General features: G+C 40.0%; 1 protein-coding gene across 1 annotated transcript in view; it reads right to left on the reverse strand.

Annotated features, from left to right (window-relative positions):
* Positions 1–19,978, reverse strand: part of LOC124589813 — a 207,009-nt gene that overhangs the window by 90,146 nt on the left and 96,885 nt on the right.

Here is a 19,978-nt window from a genome sequence, read left to right on the forward strand (position 1 = left end):
CAAAATTTTCAGCGTAAACAGAACTTTACATATTATACAAATACCCAACAATCACATCTACACCAGAAGAAACTACAAAATATAAACATGATAATACATGTAATATAAGAATTAAGAGACACACACATTCAGATGAACAGCAGTAAACCCTGTGCCATAAGAAAAGAAAAAAAAAACACATTTCATGTTATAAATCAAATTTTTGTAACTCCAGAAGCCACTGATATACAAGAAATAGTGCTTAGAATCATTGGGGTGCAGAGATTGACACAATATGCAAATGTAAAACTTTAAATCAGCATTGAAAGTAATGTAAAAGTGACCATACATTTTTGTCAACTGATTGAATTTGTTCAAATTACGCATACAGTTGGAGTAACTCTTGTTGTATGTAGGTGTTACTTTTTTCACATAAATAATTGATTGAAACTGAAGTGGTTTTTTGAGTCCTCAGCAAAGGAAGGGTACAAGCAAACAGACATCCACCAAATGACACAGGTTGTGTAAGGAAAGAACACTGACAAGAGTAATATTTACAGGTGTTTGAAGAAGATTAAAAATGGGGAAACCACCATTAAAGACAAACAGTGCGGTAAACCTCAAACTGTAAAACAGTAAAAACTCAAACTGTGACCACTGACATGAATCATCAGAAGGTGAATGAGTTGGTTCACATGACTCAATGATAGCATAACACATTGTTTTTGATGGAATCTATGTTGATGGTGAAATGCTGTTTAAAATAATAAGACAGAGAGAATGCAATCTTCTGAAACTGTTTCACTGTGAAAGTTCATAATGCAGTTCATCCTTTCTATCACTGTATGAATATCAAAATGGCAGATATTGAGATACGTGACAGCATAAAAGGAAATCAACTAAAATTGCCCAGCAATGGAAGCTGCCTGAACATGATGAGATAGCTGTAAGATTATGTGAAATAACTTGCTCCTCTTCTTGTAGGATTTTATCATAAGGTGCTGGAGCAATGAAGGGTACCATGCAATTGGTAAAAACCTCAAGTCAATCCCATTTTTAAGAAAGGAAAATAAATGTCCTTTATAGAAAGCTATGTGGGTTCTGCAAAGAGTGAGCTTATGAAATTCAGCTTGCTCTTTCTAGCCATGAGATCCAGAGCACCTTCGAGAACAGCAGCCCCAGTGATACGATTTTTCTTGACTTTCAGAAAGCATCAACACAATTCTGATCAGTTGCTTAGTGAACAAAATATGAGTGTACATACTATTTGTGACTGGACTCAGGACTTCCTAGCAGATGGAACTCAGTATGGGGCACTTTTTTCTTTTCTTTTTTCACGTTTTTAATTATTTTCAAGTTTTATTCAGACAGCAACGTTCTTTTTGACAACCAATTTCCCTTACTAGCGTCCTCTGTTGTCAACATCTCATGAATTCAATACTTCATTTTTTTATGAACGGTACAGCTATACCTTGAAGAGATGAAGTTCTACACACTTCAGTTATACAGCTAGCTGCAGCTACTCTGAAATATTTCAGTTTTCCATCAAATCACGAATTAAGTTTCCATTAATTACCCTCTTCACTTGAAAGCAATTCCAGAAATTTTTGTAAAACCATACCTCAAGCTGGTCAATTTGGTACCTCATTTGCCCATTTCTCGCACAACATTTGGCGACGAAAATTTGAAAAAAAAAAAAAAAAAAAACCATTGTGGTGTAACATACACACACACACACACACACACACACACACACACACACCTACCCAATATACTCATCCATCCCTACACAAACCCTGCTTCCAACACCTTACCTCATGGTTTCTATCCCTGTAATAGACAGAGATGCAAGACCTGTCCCGTACATCCTCCCACCACCACTAGTCACAAACATCACCTATCCTATCAAAGGCAGGGCTACCTGTGATACCAGTCATGTGAGCTACAAGCTAAGCTGCAATGTCTGTGCTGCATTCTATGTGGGCATGACAACCAACAAGCTGTCTGTCCACATGAATAGCCACTGACAAACTGTGGCCAAGAAACAAGTGGACCACCCTGTTCCTGAGCATGCTGTCAAACATGACATCCTTAATTTCCATTACTGCTTCACAGCTGTGCCATACAGATCCTTTCCATCAACACCAGCTTTTCTGAATTGCGCAGGTGGGAAGCTTCCCTGCAACACCTCTTACGTTCCTGTAGCCCTCCTGGCCTCAACGTTCATTAGTCACTGTCCTCACACATCCAGCCCCTCTCTGTTCCCATTCCCGCACTAAACAGCCCTCATTCCACCATCACAGCATCTTTTTACTTCTCTCCTTTTCTGCTACCTCCCCTCCCCACCTCTCCTCTGTCTTCCGTCTAATCTGCAGCACTTTACTGTCTGCCACTCCTATTCCTCCCCACCCCAACCTCCTCCTTACCCCAGACCCAGTCGCCACTCCCATCATGAACTGGTGCTGCTGCTCGCAGTGTGGCTAAAGTTGTGCCTGAAACTGCAGTCGTGTGTGAGTTGCATTTGCGTGTGTGCACGCGCGCCCTTTTGTGTGTGTGTGTGTGTGTGTGTGTGTGTGTGGGGGGGGGGGGGGGGTCTATTTTTGATGGAGGCCTTACTGGCCGAAAGCTTTATTTGTGACAGTCTTTTTGTTGTGCCTATCTGTGACTCAGTATCTCCGTTATATGGTGAGTAGCATAATATTGTTACATTCCATCTTGTATTTTCCGTTGTTGATTATAGTGTGTGTAGTTTTTGCTCCACTCAAAACACATGACTAAAAAGAGCAAAGTAAAGACTTACTCATGTTGTTCAACATTACTTGAATAGGCTGGAAGTGTAGTAATAGTGTTAAGCAGCTGCAGTACTTTTGGTTCAAGTGTGGCTGTTAAGCAGATGATTTTCATCCATAATTATACACTCCTGGAAATTGAAATAAGAACACCGTGAATTCATTGTCCCAGGAAGGGGAAACTTTATTGACACATTCCTGGAGTCAGATACATCACATGATCACACTGACAGAACCACAGGCACATAGACACAGGCAACAAAGCATGCACAATGTCGGCACTAGTACAGTGTATATCCACCTTTCGCAGCAATGCAGGCTGCTATTCTCCCATGGAGACGATCATAGAGATGCTGGATGTAGTCCTGTGGAACGGCTTGCCATGCCATTTCCACCTGGCGCCTCAGTTGGACCAGCGTTCGTGCTGGACGTGCAGACCGCGTGAGACGGCGCTTCATCCAGTCCCAAACATGCTCAATGGGGGACAGATCCGGAGATCTTGCTGGCCAGGGTAGTTGACTTACACCTTCTAGAGCACGTTGGGTGGCACGGGATACATGCGGACATGCATTGTGCTGTTGGAACAGCAAGTTCCCTTGCCAGTCTAGGAATGGTAGAACGATGGGTTCGATGACGGTTTGGATGTACCGTGCACTATTCAGTGTCCCCTCGACGATCACCAGTGGTGTACGGCCAGTGTAGGAGATCGCGCCCCACACCATGATGCCGGGTGTTGGCCCTGTGTGCCTCGGTCGTATGCAGTCCTGATTGTGGCGCTCACCTGCACGGCGCCAAACACGCATACGACCATCATTGGCACCAAGGCAGAAGCGACTCTCATCGCTGAAGACGACACGTCTCCATTCGTCCCTCCATTCACGCCTGTCGCGACACCACTGGAGGCGGGCTGCACGATGTTGGGGCGTGAGCGGAAGACGGCCTAACGGTGTGCGGGACCGTAGCCCAGCTTCATGGAGACGGTTGCGAATGGTCCTCGCCGATACCCCAGGAGCAACAGTGTCCCTAATTTGCTGGGAAGTGGCGGTGCGGTCCCCTACGGCACTGCGTAGGATCCTACGGTCTTGGCGTGCATCCGTGCGTCGCTGCGGTCCGGTCCCAGGTCGACGGGCACGTGCACCTTCCGCCGACCACTGGCGACAACATCGATGTACTGTGGAGACCTCACGCCCCACGTGTTGAGCAATTCGGCGGTACGTCCACCCGGCCTCCCGCATGCCCACTATACCCCCTCGCTCAAAGTCCGTCAACTGCACATACGGTTCACGTCCACGCTGTCGCGGCATGCTACCAGTGTTAAAGACTGCGATGGAGCTCCGTATGCCACGGCAAACTGGCTGACACTGACGGCGGCGGTGCACAAATGCTGCGCAGCTAGCGCCATTCGACGGCCAACACCGCGGTTCCTGGTGTGTCCGCTGTGCTGTGCGTGTGATCATTGCTTGTACAGCCCTCTTGCAGTGTCCGGAGCAAGTATGGTGGGTCTGACACACCGGTGTAAATGTGTTCTTTTTTTCCATTTCCAGGAGTGTACATGGGCTTTGTGAAAAGTAATGCACAATGGATATGCAGAAATGGCTAGAGGACAAACGTAAGGATTTTGAAGCATATTTCGAAAAGGGAAAGATGGATGCCACCTGCAGTAAAATTGAGGAGGGCTTTGGAGAGAAGAGAAGTAGCTATCTGAATATCAAGACCTCAAATGGAAAACCAGTACCAAGCAAAGAAGGGATAGGTGGAAGGAGTATATAGAGGGACTGTACAAAGGAGATGAACTTGAAGGCAATATTATAGAAAGGGAAGAAGACTTAGATGAGGATGGTATGGGAGATATGACACTGAGAGAATAATTAGACAAAGCACTGAAAGGCCTAAGTTGAAACAAGGCTCCTGGGGTAGATGACATTCTGTCAGAGCTACTGATATCCTTGGTATAGCCAGTCAAGACAAAACTATCCTATCTGGTGTGCAAGAGGTATGAGACAGGCAAAAACCCTCAAACTTCATGAAGAATTTAGTGATTCTACTTCCAAAGAAAGAAGGTGCTGACAGATATGGATGTGAATATTACCGGACTACAGTTGAATAAGTCATGATTGTAGATATTAACACAAATTCTTTATGTAAGAATGGAAAAACTGGTAGAACTTGACCTCTGGGAAGGTCAGTTTGGATTCCAGAGGAATGTAGGAACACATGAGGCAGTACTGGCCGTATGACTTTTCCTACAGGATCGCTTAAGGAAAGGCAAACTTAACGTTTATAGCATTTGTAGACTTAGCAAAAGCTTTTGACAATGGGACAGGAATTCTGTTGTTGGATATCTGAAGATAACAGGGTGATGTACAGAGCATAAGGATATTTACAACTTTTGCAGTAACTAGTTGGCTGTTATGAGTCAGTGGGCATGAAAGGGAAACAGTGGTCGAGAAGGGAGTGACACAGGGTTGTAGTTTATCCCCAGTGTTATAGAATCTGTACACTGAGCAAGCATGATATATATATATATATATATATATATATATATATATATATATATATATATATATATATATATATATAGTTATAATAGAGGGAAACATTCCACGTAGGAAATATATATCTAAAAACAAAGATGATGTGACTTACCAAATGAAAGTGCTGGCAGGTCGACAGACACACAAACAAACACAAACATACACACAAAATTCAAGCTTTCGCAACAAACTGTTGCCTCATCAGGAAAGAGGGAAGGAGAGGGGAAGACGAAAGGAAGTGGGTTTTAAAGGAGAGGGTAAGGAGTCATTCCAATCCCGGGAGCGGAAAGACTTACCTTAGGGGGAAAAAAGGACAGGTATACACTCGCACACACGCACATATCCATCCACACATACAGACACAAGCAGACATATTTTTGTGTCTTTATGTGTGGATGGATATGTGCGTGTGTGCGAGTGTATACCTGTCCTTTTTTCCCCCTAAGGTAAGTCTTTCCGCTCCCGGGATTGGAATGACTCCTTACCCTCTCCTTTAAAACCCACTTCCTTTCGTCTTCCCCTCTCCTTCCCTCTTTCCTGATGAGGCAACAGTTTGTTGCGAAAGCTTGAATTTTGTGTGTATGTTTGTGTTTGTTTGTGTGTCTGTCGACCTGCCAGCACTTTCATTTGGTAAGTCACATCATCTTTGTTTTTTTATATATATATATATATATATATATATATATATATATATATATATATAATAGAGGGAAACATTCCACGTGGGAAAAATATATCTAAAAAGAAAGATGATGAAACTTACCAAACAAAAGCGCTGGCAGGTCGATAGACACACAAACAAACACAAACATACACACAAAATTCTAGCTTTCGCAACCAATGGTTGCCTCGTCAGGAAAGAGGGAAGGAGAAGGAAAGACAAAAGGATATGGGTTTTAAGGGAGAGGGTATAAAACCCATATCCTTTTGTCTTTCCTTCTCCTTCCCTCTTTCCTGACGAGGCAACCATTGGTTGCGAAAGCTAGAATTTTGTGTGTATGTTTGTGTTTGTTTGTGTGTCTATCGACCTGCCAGCGCTTTTGTTTGGTAAGTTTCATCATCTTTCTTTTATATATATATATATATATATATATATATATATATATATATATATATATATATATGAAGTAGGAATTAATGTTCATGGTGAAGAAATAACTACTTTGAAGTTTGCCGATGACACTGTAATTCTGTCAGAGGGGGGAAAGGACTTGGAAGAGCAGTTGAACAGAATGGATAGGTCTTAAAAGGAGGATTAAGATAAACACCAACAAAAGAAAAACAAGAGTAATGGATGTAGTTGAATTAAATCAGGTGATGTGGAGGGAATTAGATTAGGAAATGAGACACACAAAGTAGTAGATGAGTTTTGTTATTTCGGCAGCAAAATAACTGATGATGGCCAAAGTAGAGAAGATATAAAATGTAGACTGGAAATGGCAAGAAGAGCATTTTTGAAGAAGAGAAATTTGCTAACATCAAAAATGGATTTACTTGTTAGGAAGTCTTTTCTGAAGGAATTTGTGTGAAGTGTAGTCTTGTATGGAACTGAAACATGAAATTCTGAACAATTTAGACAAGAAGATAGATGCTTTTGAAATGTGGCAATACAGAACAACGCTGAATATTAGATGGGTAGATCGCATAACTAATGAGGAGAATCAAGAGGTACTGAATTGAATTGGGAGACAAGAAATCTGACCAAAAGAAGGGGCAATTGATAGGACACATTCTAAGACATCGATGGATCACCAACCCTGGTATTGGAGGGATGGATGTGTGTGTTTGGGGGGGGGAGTAAAAATCATAGAGGAAGACCAAGAGATGAATACAATAAACAAGTTCAGAAGGGTGTAGGTTGCAGTAATTATTTGGAGATGAAGAGACTTGCATAGGATAGAGTAGCTTGGAGAGCTACATTACACCAGTCTTCAGACTGAAGACCAAGACCACCACCACCAACAACAACACAAAAATAGTCAAAGATTGCTCAAATTACAGATGTAGAAAGGAATGACTTTTCTTCATCTACATCTACATCCACATCTGTATCTGTACTCTGCAATCCATATTATGGTGTGTGGCAAAGGATACTTCTGGTACAACTGTTATTCCCCCCCCCCCTCCCCCCTTCCTTCCTTCCTTTTTTTTCATATGGTGTGGGGAAGAACAACCCATTTGTAATGCTCAGTGAACTCTTGGTTTCTCTGAGTTGTCTCATGGTGTTCTTTTTGTGAGACATACATGAATGAAATAATATGGTGCTTGAACCTTCTTGAAACTTAATGCTCTAGGAATTTTAACAGTAAATTTCTCTTCGGGACACATTACCTTTCTTGTAGAATATGCCACAGGAATTAATTTTTTGAACAGTTTAGTTTAACATTCTTGTGCTTACTAAATAGACATGCGACAAAATACTCATACATTGGAAGCCCCCCCCCCCCCCCCCCTCTCCCCCAATATCTCTCTCTTCCTTGAAACCAACCTGGTGAGACTCCCAGGCTGATGAGCAACACTCAAGAATTGGTCAGCAGAGTATTTTGTAAGCCACTTCTCTTTGTATGAATTACAATTTTTAAGGTTTTTCCAGTGAACCTCAGTCTGGCATCTGCTTTTCCTACTGTTTGTTTTTGTGGTGGTTCCAATTTAGATCACTCCAGACAGATATTGTTGAGTATTTTAGAGCTGTTACTGTTTCCAGTGATTTGTTGTTGGCAGTAGTGTAATTAAACAATAATTGACCTCTTCACATTTTTATTCACAGTATGTTAGATTTATTTATGTCGAGACCAAGCAGTCCATCATTGCACCAATCACTGATCCTCTGCTGTTCTTCCTTTATTTCGATACTCTCCTGTTGTTGTAAACTTTCTACAGACATCAACATTTTCCAAGAACAGATTTACAGAACTTCCAATGTAATCCAAAAGATCATATGTTGTAAACATTAACGACCTCATAACAGTCCATTGTCCATTGTGGTACTCCTAAAGTTACTTTTAAATGTCTTGTTTTGCCCCATCTAGCTGAAGACATACATGACAGCCCAAAATACTAAAACATAGCTTGTTTTAAAAAGTATTCATGGCTAGTTGCATTCTCCTTCAAGAATTGCTAATAACTTACAGGCTTCCATTTCAGGTTCTTCGGCTGATGTTTGTGTAACGATTTTTCTGACATTTCATCAGCATGAGTACCTGGCATTGTCAAAGATTCACCCCTTCATTGCTGGTAGCACACTAGTGTCAAACCTGAGGCCAGAGGCTATATGTATTTGCTGCACTAATGTTGAGGGCCTTTCCCTAATCGTTATCACCGTGTTTCATTGTTCCCCACAATGGTCATTTGCTACAGCACAGGAATTCAGGATCATTTTATCTTGAGACTTTCTGCTTTCTTAAAACTACTGTCATGCTTATGACTTTCAAAGACATCCCTGAACAAACAGGTGTAATAGCACTTCTCCGCAGATAGAACCTGCCTGTCAGCAAATTTTATTCTGTGGTCGGTCTCAAACAGTATATGCTCTGTCATGGTTAATTTCTCCACCTCTACCAATCTGCAACATTGATGTGTTAGATGATTCTGGTATTCCTGTATTGTCTGATCAATTCAACATGGACTTTTCTATATATACACAGTTAGTGGTACACTCCTCACACCACAAATGGGTCCCTTTTGTTATCTGCCAATCTGAGACAATTTCCTATTATTCCATATGTACCCATGTAAGCGGACAAGGTAAGTCAGAACTCCCTATCTTTGAGAACTATCATTCAGTCTGTGATAGAACCCATCTAGGTTAGTTATGAACTGTTCCAGGAGATTGTGTCAAAATTTTACTTGACATTCCTTTGTGGAAGCAGAACAGTTTTCATGGGTTGCATAGTTCTGCTCCTTCTGCACATAATATTTTTCCTCAATATATCTCTTCAGAGTTTGTTTAGTCATTCAGGAGTACAAAAATTGCAGACTGAAAAATCTCCATTTTTCCTTGATCTAATGGAAAACTGATTCCCTTACACTAGAAAGAGAAAAACTAGAACTGAGCACAAAGAGTTCGGTCAAGCCATAAAGGTAAGTAATAAATTTTTTCTGTATCCTAATGAGATGATTCATGAAACAATATGACTGACACTAATAGAATCTTGGTGAAGTTCATACTAGTAGGTATAATTTTTATTTTTGTTTTGACTGTCAATTATAGCATCCCAAAATCTGTGAGAAGGAAACAAATATTAATTTTGCTCACAAACTGGATGCTAATCTCATAAGAGTTACGATCTGCTAAGAGATATCACTGCGTGGCTGTGGTCACTTTTTTCTGTCTAAGAATTATTGGTAGTGGAACTCAGGGTTGCAAAGAAGGCATACAGGTGGACTGATGTGACAACTTGTAAATTGTTGTAGTAGCACTTATCAGAAGAATACAAACGTTCAGTTTACACAAGTTTTAAAAATTTTATTTTAATAAGAGAGGAGAATATTGTACATATTTAGTTTGGCAATTTTAAGTAGATGGACAATGATGAAAAGTCACACAAAAATATAGCAAAACTTGGAAAATACAAATTCAGAAAATGACACGTTATAATTTGAACTTTCAAAATAGATTGGAAATTAATATCAACTTGTAAAATTTGGCAGTTATGAAATTTCCACAGCAACCTACAAATAAAGTTATATTTTAAAGGCAGCACACAAGTGGAATCATATTTAAGATTTGCACAAAGTCTTTAGCCTGAATAAAATGCCTGCAAATAGTGGATGAAATCAACTGCCTATTAGGAACCAATTTGTAAGTGACAACTTTGATATCCTTCATTTAATATGTTTATCTACAACCTAAGAAAACATGACAAAGACTATTCTACTGCAGCAGATTTACAGAGAAAGTCACCTTAAGTTTAACAGCAAAGGGCCAACTAGATTTGAAGAAGTATAAAAATTTCAAAACAACTACATCAGAACACAGTTTTCTTCAAACAATAGAATAATAGGGTGTGTCAAGCTTTTTGTTGTTCTGTATGGGATGGGTTAACTTCAGTTAAAAAGTTATGAACATCTTTTATAACAACAGTCAGAAGAGATTGGTTTGCACAAAACAGTTTAAAAGGTTTTTGTTAATTTAACTGAGAACATACTTTCACTAAAGCTTTGCTATATTTGTGAATCTGATTGTTTCTGATTGACTGACTGATCGGGCCAAGTGGGTAAGGATCAAATGACAAGGTCCTCAGTCCCTCAAGATAACAGTGGTGCATTCGGAAGCAGGAAGCAGAGATGTCGACTGAGAATGAGTCTAATCAGGAGATTCATAATAATAAAAGTGAGAAGACTAAAAATTTTATGGATGTCTTCTGTGCCATCAATAATAAAAGCAAGGTAAAGGAAATAGGGAAACCACCAGATGGGCGTCCCTGGGGCTCTGCATGCGACAGGGCACATCCCACTCGCACCTGTCCCACCCCTGGTCACTAGTCAACAACACCCACTACTCAACAAAGTGCAACACATAGAATAGAAAATTGGGTACAGCAGAAAGAAGACAAATAAAATCTAATAATGATTAAAACAGGGTAAAAGAGGGATGAAAGAACAGCCTGGTCAAGTAGGTAGGATCCGGGAACCCCAGACCTAGCATACAACAGGAGATACCCCATCCCCAACCAACATGCACCTGGTCAAGAGGTAGGTTAAAAACTTACTCATAACTGAGAATAACAATCACCTTCACAGAGAAAACTGACAACCAGTTCAACCACATGTCATTGTACCAATATTAGTGGCAGTAAGTCCAGAAGTCCATGCTTGGCATAGAGGGCTAACAGGAGGGGGCATTCCACCAAGATATGCACTCCACAACCACAATGTGGGGGTGGCTCGTTGAGTGTGGCATGTAGTAAGCCAACATGTGCCCGTATGTAGTCAGTAGTAATAATAAAGTTCGATTATTATGGGTGAGCTCTGTCCACTGCTGGTGCAAAGCTCTTTAATCCGAATGATTCACAACAAAATAAAATTTTAAAGAGCTGACCCCTACCTTAGTTGTTTTGGGTCGAGTCGTGTTGGTACAAGTTGTTAGATAATGTGCCTTTACTCACTGCTGCCACACTTTAACGATATAAGCATATAACAGTCTGTGGCACAGAATGAATACACCACTGTAGTTTGCGAGTGTATGTTGGCAGCACTGCATGAAATTTAAACTGGTTTTATGTCCCTGCCCTCGTTCAACCTGGGGTGAGCACTTCAAAAAGTTATTGCACTCAATATAAAAATGTTTCTAAGAATTTTATCTTCCATTTATCTATAGAAGAGTGATGGTACCCATGTAACTGTTTATAATTTGAACCAATATCAATCACATTGCATTTACTCAGTAGAATGTTAATTTATTTATTGCATTTTATTCTCGAAATTGTATATCAGGTGTCAGTAACTTCTTCACCATCATCAGTTCTAAAATAAACACTAATGATGGTAAACAACTTAGCGAAACCTAGTATGCAATATGAAGAATAAAATCCTATATTTATAAATTAATTCCCAAGTGAAACTGGTTCAGAAACATTTCTTTTACAATTGTTGCTTTAGCTGGGCATGCTCTACTTAGCCACTAAGCATTTTATTTTTGTATTACTTTTTACGTATTTAATTTCTTGAGGTATTTTACTATTTTTACTGTGTTGTCATCATAGTTTTTTTTACATCAGCCAAAGATGCTGAAGAACAACTTACATTGCAGCAAAGTCTGCAAGTAAATGATAATTGGGATTTCTCACACCTAAAGTCTCAACAAATTGATCGTGTGATCACTGAAATGATTGCCCTCAAAAACATATCATTTTATTTTGTTGAGGGTACCGGCTGCTTTTCCAAAGAATAAGCTGAAAGGTAGTGATATTTTTACTTTGTATTTGTGTGATAACTTGCACAATAAGCTGGCAAGAAAAATCAAAAATTTACTTGAAGAATTTGAAAAATGTCTTTCACAAATGACATATGGTATGACCTACATTCTGGAACTTCATTATTTAGTTTGCTCCTCACAGTATTTCTAAGGATTTTCACAAGATATCTATAATTTTGAAATGTGGAGTCATGACTGGGCATCATACAGGTGATGTAATACCGACAAGATTTGAAACGATATTTCAAAAATGAGACATAAATCACCAAGCAGTGCATTGTATTGTTGGGGATCGTCATGGATGTTAAATGATTAATACATAGCAGTTTTCTGGCTTTGATGCTGTGAATTGTGCAATACATCAGACACAACTTTGTTTTCAAGTTGCTGTGAAATCACAGGAGTGGCTCCTACAACTTACTGCTAAACTGAAAAATCCAATCACGATGATGTCCACTGAAGACTGGATAAATGTTCAAAAATTTGTAGAAGCAATGAAACCATTCAAAGAAATTACCAGAAACTTAAGTAGTTCCCAAGCGAGCATTCTGTAAGTCATACTGCTAATTCAAGTTCTTGTGACCACTTTACAGCAAGATGAAACAAAACCTGATACTTCAGGACAACTCCAAAATTTTACAAGAAAGTTATGTGATGAAGCGAATTCAAGCACGGGATTTGAAGAACTCACGAAAAATAATAAGTACACAACTGCGATGTATTTAGATCTGCGATACAAGTCAAATTTTCAGTGGCATCGTCACAGAGCTAGTTGAGTACCAAACCACCAGAACTGTTTATAACCTATAGGCACAGTGACAAAAATGTAAATAAAATAGCTAACATATGTACATATTACAGGCCACTGATGATGCCTTGCAGAAAATAAAGGCGAAACGCGTATGGCACTAAAATTGTGTTTTATTCAGTTGCTGTCAGACGGTCCATAAGTGAAAATCATCAACATACCGTAGTATTACGCGCAACTGAGGAGGACAGGACCAAAAAATTGAAGATGTCAATACAGCTATGTCAAGCATTCCCTGTCAACGTGTACAACAGGTTCAAGAAAATACATCTGAGACTCCATAAGACGATACAGCATATAAAATTCAACAGAACATGCAAAAAGAACGATTTAATTCCAAGCTACATTAATGTAAAGGTTAAAAACAGTTCTACAGTGGCACAAAAGTCGAAATCATTCGCAGAACGATATTGGTTACTACATGAAATTAAGATGCTCTATTCGAAAAAACAGCACCTAAACTTGATGCTCTATGAAACTCATCTAGAATTGGCAAAAAACGTAGGAAACGCCGCAGTTTTCATGGCACTAGTAGAAAAAACTGAGCACAACACATACATAGCAATGAAACATTTACAAAACAAACATAAACACAAGATAATGAAACTAACAGTAAAAAAGACGCAAAAATACATTTACATTTTAAATGGGAAACCACATGAACACCAACACTCATTCCATCCACGCTTAGTTAACCTAACAGAGACAGAACTACACGAAAACGAAAAAATGCTCTTGGAAAAAGGCTTGAAACACTGCACCAATAGCAAGGTGAACAATCAATACATAGAAAATCTCATAGTAGAAACCGAACACATCCTTACACGTGAAGAACAACAAAATAATTGTGAAATAAACATAGGACTGACAAGAGAACTAGTAAAAGAAGAAATAAAAGGCATAATAAAACAAACACAGCAGACACACAATAAGAACAACCAAACAGAAGCAGCTATGATGAAAAGGTTAAAACAAAAGTTAACAAACAACAACGTATTAATAACAAGAGCAGACAAGGGAAATGTAACAGTACTCATGGATAAAGAGCAATACATCACAAAAACCAAGGAATACATAAACACCAACGCAATACAAAAACTGAAGTCAGATCCAACTACACGATTCCAGGCAAATGTGAAACGAACACTGAAAAACATTGAACACACACTCACAGACAAACAAAAATACTACTTAACACAGAAAAACCCACAAGCACCAACACTCCGCAGTCAACCGAAAGTACATAAAGACGGAATGCCAATGAGACCTGTTATCAACTTCAAGAAAGCCCCAACATACCGCATAGCCAAACACCTCCAAAAGTTAGTTACAAAACACTATAAAGTAGAGAACAACAGAACAGTGATAAACACAGGAAACCTAATAGAAAATATACAGAACATACAGGTACCACACACAGCATCACTGATTTCATTCGATATAGAAAATATGTATACCTCCATCCCTATCACAGAAACAATAGAAATCATAGAACAAAATCTCTCATCCCACAGCAACCTCACCACAGACGCAATAAAAGAAATAACAGATATGCTCAGACTGACAACTGAACAAAACTACTTTCAGTTTGAGGAAGAATATTATCTACAAACTGATGGACTGCCCATGGGATCCCCAATATCAGGAACACTAGCAAACATTTTCATCAGTCACCTTGAAAATCAGATATTTGATAAGATAACCACAAATGAAAGTTTCAAAATCATATATTGGTACAGATACGTGGATGACATTATTTGTTTGGTAGACGAGCCAAGTGAAAAAATAGATGAACTCCATTCAGAAATAAACAAAGCTCATAAGAACATAAAATTCACACTTGAAAAAGAAAAAGAAAATCAAATAAATTTTCTTGACATTACAATTAAAAAAGAAAATGGAAAACATACATTTAACATCTTTAGAAAACCAACAGCCACGGACACAATAATACATTCCACATCCAACCACCCCCAAAGCCAGAAATTTGCAGCACTAAGACACATGTTACATAGATTAAACAGAATCCCACTCAGTAAGAGAAACTATGAACAAGAAATGAACACGATCATACAAATAGCTAGGAACAACGGGTATGACACACATGTGGTACACAGGCTCAATCAAAAAATAAAAACACAAATAAAAAACAAACACAACATTTCCACAATACAAAAGAACTCACAAGCTGAAAACTTACAAACACACTCAACAAACACACACAATGACAACACCACACAGAAAAGAACCAGATGGTACACCATGACCTACACACATAAACTAACACACAGAGTTGCAAACATCCTAAAGAGACAGGGCTTCAAAATAGCATATAAGCCTGGGCAAACCCTTCAATCACACCTAAGCCAGCCAGCTACCAAGAGGGACAAATTCCAACAATCAGGAATATATAAACTTGAATGTCAAAGTTGTGATGCAGTATACATAGGTATGACATGCAGGAATTTTGAAACAAGATACAAAGAACATATCAGATGTTGGAAGTATGAAACAAACCATTCCACATTTGCAGAGCATTTAAAACACTACAACCATCATCCTACAAACATGGAACAAGAAATGAAAATAATGAGAATAAGCAACCATGACAAACATCTTATACAAATGCAAGAAAACTTCCACATCCAGAAAGCCATAGCAGAAAACAAACATGTGATAAATGAACAAACACACATCAGCACAGGCTCCTTACTACACTTAATAAAGGAAATGATAACATAAGAAAAGTATATAACACCAAAATACACACACACACACACACACACACACACACACACACACACACACACACACTCACACATACACAGCCCCCTCTTCAAAAAAAAAAAAAAAAAAAAAAAAAAAAAAAAAAAAAAAAAAAAAAAAAAAAATGCATAACACCAAAATACAGACAGACATACATACACAGCACAAAAAAAAAATATATATATATATCACACCAAAACACACACACATACACAGGACATAAACAAAAATAAATAATTAAATACAATAAAATAAAATGACACCAAAAAACACTCACTCACACACACACACACACACACACACACACACACAAATGCATACACGAACAGACCACAGATACTTCGATAGTTACACTCATAAGTTTGGCAGTAATATTCGATCTTTGGCAAAAACATTTGACAGTCAGCAACAGAAACCAAAACATTGCATTAAAAAAAAGCGTTCAGTGCATAGTGCTGTGGAATGCAGGAAAAAGCAGCAAATTGGCGCTCATAGGAAGAAGAACAAGACCAAAAATGCAACAGGAGCGTAATATGTAAGAAACTGTCTACGCAACCTGTAAGTACAGTTCAAAACATTACTACTTAATAGGAAATACCAACCACCAGAACTGTTTATAACCTATAGGCACAGTGACAAAAATGTAAATAAAATAGCTAACATATGTACATATTACAGGCCACTGATGATGCCTTGCAGAAAATAAAGGCGAAACGCGTATGGCACTAAAATTGTGTTTTATTCAGTTGCTGTCAGACGGTCCATAAGTGAAAATCATCAACATACCAATTACTTAATTTGATGGTGATTAAAGCCAGAGATCCAAACGCATCTCAAGACGACTGGGTACCTACTAGCTCTAAAAGGTGCAGCCTTCAAGAAGTTGTGGCTTAATCACAACATCTCAATTTGAAACACTGTTACAAACATTAAAATTCATGTTAAATATGAATGAAGATAAGCAATACCTGACTATAAGTAAGGAAAATGACAATCATCTTTTGATGCTACAATCAAACCTACTGGAGTACGTAAAGGAAAACAAGACTTCTTCTAAAAGATGATCGGCTAATGTAATGAAAATCAAATTGACATAACTAACGCTTTCTATTGCCGCTATCTCACCAGTATTTCTCAGCTCCTCCCAGTAGCGTAGTCATGAACAATTATTCACTGGAGCTGGTCTGATATATGAAGAACATCGAAAAAGGTTGCAAGGTGAAAAAGTGGCAGAATTACTTTTTGTTAAATATAATCTGACACTGATAAATTTTGAGTATTAGAATAACAACAAAATAGTGTTTGATAAAGGCTTGTTGCTTTCTTCTTAATATGTACACTTCTGCTAAAATTGCCTTTTGACATATGTTTCCATTTCTGCTTCTGTTACCACACTTCCATCGAACACCAGTTGTAGGGGGTAAGTAAAGTGTGATGACATCAAGAAGTATTGTACACCTTATTCAGGTCACAAAAGACTGCAATAATATGTTGGCGTTTACAAGCTTTTGGATTGCTGCTTTCAACCTAAACAGATGGTTGGTTGTGGATTGTTCCTGCCAAAAACCAAAATGATAGGGGGACAAAAGGCACTGAGATTCGAGAACCAAACATAATCTGTGGGCAACCATCCTTTCAAGAAGCTTATGGAGTATATTGGTCAGGCTAATCAGCCGGTAGCTGCTTAGAGATGTTGGGTTCTTGCCTGGTTTAGAATAGGAGTGGCTATGCTATCTCACCACTGCAAGGAGAAGGCACCTTGGAGCCAAGTACAACTTAAGACCCTGAGGGGATGTTGCCTTTGGGGAACATTCAGATGTTGCATCTTCTGACTGTGAACTAAATCAAAGCCTGCATCTCTACTGTGGGATGAGTCAAAGCCTGAATTAGTTCCCAATCAGTGGAGGTTTCATTATAAGATTCAGCTTGGCGGGGAGCAAAATATAGGGGGACATCTTCATCTTAACGATTCTGCAGTAGAAAGATAGCTGGATAGGAAAAGGATATTGATGCTGTCACAAAGTAGGTTGCAAGGTGTTCTGCAAAAACTGATGAATCACCATGTAAAATGAGACCTGGAACAGTTGTTGAACTTTAGCAGCCCATGAGACACAAGAGCTTGGTCCACACTTGAGATGAAGACGCATATGTACCCAGGGAAGAGAGACAGCACTCTCAGGGTTCCTTCTTACTGCTTTTGATTAGACAGCAAGTCTTAGTACGAAGTTGCTTGAAGGTGATAAGATTGGTCTGTAAAGGATGTCATTTGAATCATTGCAGGGGTCATTAGCAATCCTGAATAGCTTTTGCAATGTCTTCAGTCCACTATGGTACCGGCTGATTGGAGAAGGGAGGGGGGGGGGGGGGGGGGGGGGGGGAGAACTGTAGAAAGGGGAATAGCAGTTCCAGCGGTGTGGATGTTCGCATCTGAGACAACTTGCACAATGTCATCAATTCAACCTGGCAGCGAGGCAGCAAATGTGAGAGCGGAAGCATACAAAGTCCAGTTGGGTCTATGGTAGTGTGGCCTACCTAGCGATGGCAAGGAAATGACAGGATCAGCATAAAGTGGTCAGTGTAACTAAGGTCATCATGTAGTGACCAATGTAGCAAAGCCACAAGATTAGGAGAAAAGATAATTAGATTGATAGTAGAGAAGGTGACATGGGCAGCACTGAAATGGCTAGGAGAACTATTATTGAGGAGGCACAAATCGTGGTCTGTGAGAAGTTGGTCAATTAGAAGGCCCCTACCAAACAAAGTGGTACTCCCCCACAAGGGGTGGTGTGCACTGAAGTCCCCAAGTAAGAGGGAAAGTGTCGAAGGTTGTTGGATTTATGTGGTCAGTTCAACATGAGTGACCTGCATGGAGATACGTAAATGTTGCAAATGGTAATTGCCAAGGTTGTTTGCACCTGCACAGCTATTGCCTCCAATGACGTATGAAGCGGAATCCATTCACCGACAACATTTGTACAAACCACAGTACAGATCTCTCCAGATGTCATCTCAGGACCAGCACACGGTTCCAACAGAATGCACAATACCCATGATACTGTGTCCAGACTAAGCGCCTGCAACTCTCGCTTCCTGCGAAGCAGACCGGTAAAGCGGCCCCCAGACCGAGTAGGGGTAAGCCTGGCCGGTCGTCCCGGAAATACAGATGCTTCCCAGAGACCACCAGGAGGCGTCCACGGCACTGCAAGAGCTCGCTACAGCTGCGGACCTCTTTCCTTCCGTTCGACACGTGACTGCAAATAGAGCCAGCCACATCCATGCGCCAAGCAATATTTAGGCTGGCGCAGGAGCCTGGAGAGGCACTTCACGCTGAGCGAGCCCATTGGTGTCATCGTAGCCGCCGCGTCATCGTCCACTGCCGCCAGCGTACCAGAGCCATCCTCGCAGGGCCTCTACTCATCCTCGGACTCAGGTGACGGTAACGTGGACTCCGCACTGCTCTTCACAAGACGCCCGGGGCTTGGTTTGGTGAAGTTGTATGGTTACTACAGACAGTTTATGTTTGGAAAAATCTCTGATTTAGTTATTGGTAGGCTTGGAGCATCAGTCATACCTCACGAATATTTTTTCGTAAATTTTGAAAAAAGACTTTAGTTTAAATAAAAACGCTATAACTCACACTCTGAGATTTTCCTATCCGCGGACAGAGGATATATTACATGGAGTGTTGGAAAGTGGTCATCAGTGAAGTGAGTTTCTTTGAGAGTGATGCGAACAGCAGAAGAAGAGGAAATAAGGTGCTGCAATTCTGGCAGATGACAGCAGTACCCATTACAATTCCATTGAATGATCACATTCTAGGAGGCCAGGTTATGCGTGAAGGGGCCATGAGGACCGGTCACACCACTGGATCACCACCTATCACCAGTGGGGGTAGAGTCACACAACAAACATTGGCTGATAATCTGACTGTGTGGAGGGGGGTGGGCAGGGGGGAGGGGAGATCTGGCACCTCCAGGGACACAAGAGGAATCTTGTTCAGATTCTTATCCTCCTCATCCTTTTCCTTCATAACCTCTGGTGGGCAAGGTACATTCACGGGGCTATCCACAATGAGCACAGGGACAGATAAAAAGCGGACAGCCCTGGGACCTGCAGGCTCTGGCTCCTTCAGGCATTATTTGGTGTTGGCCTCTAGTCCAGGGGTTGCTGGGCAGAGGGATCCCAA

The sequence above is a fragment of the Schistocerca americana genome, chromosome 2, assembly GCF_021461395.2.
Source record: "Schistocerca americana isolate TAMUIC-IGC-003095 chromosome 2, iqSchAmer2.1, whole genome shotgun sequence".
Taxonomy (NCBI): Eukaryota; Metazoa; Arthropoda; class Insecta; order Orthoptera; family Acrididae; genus Schistocerca; species Schistocerca americana.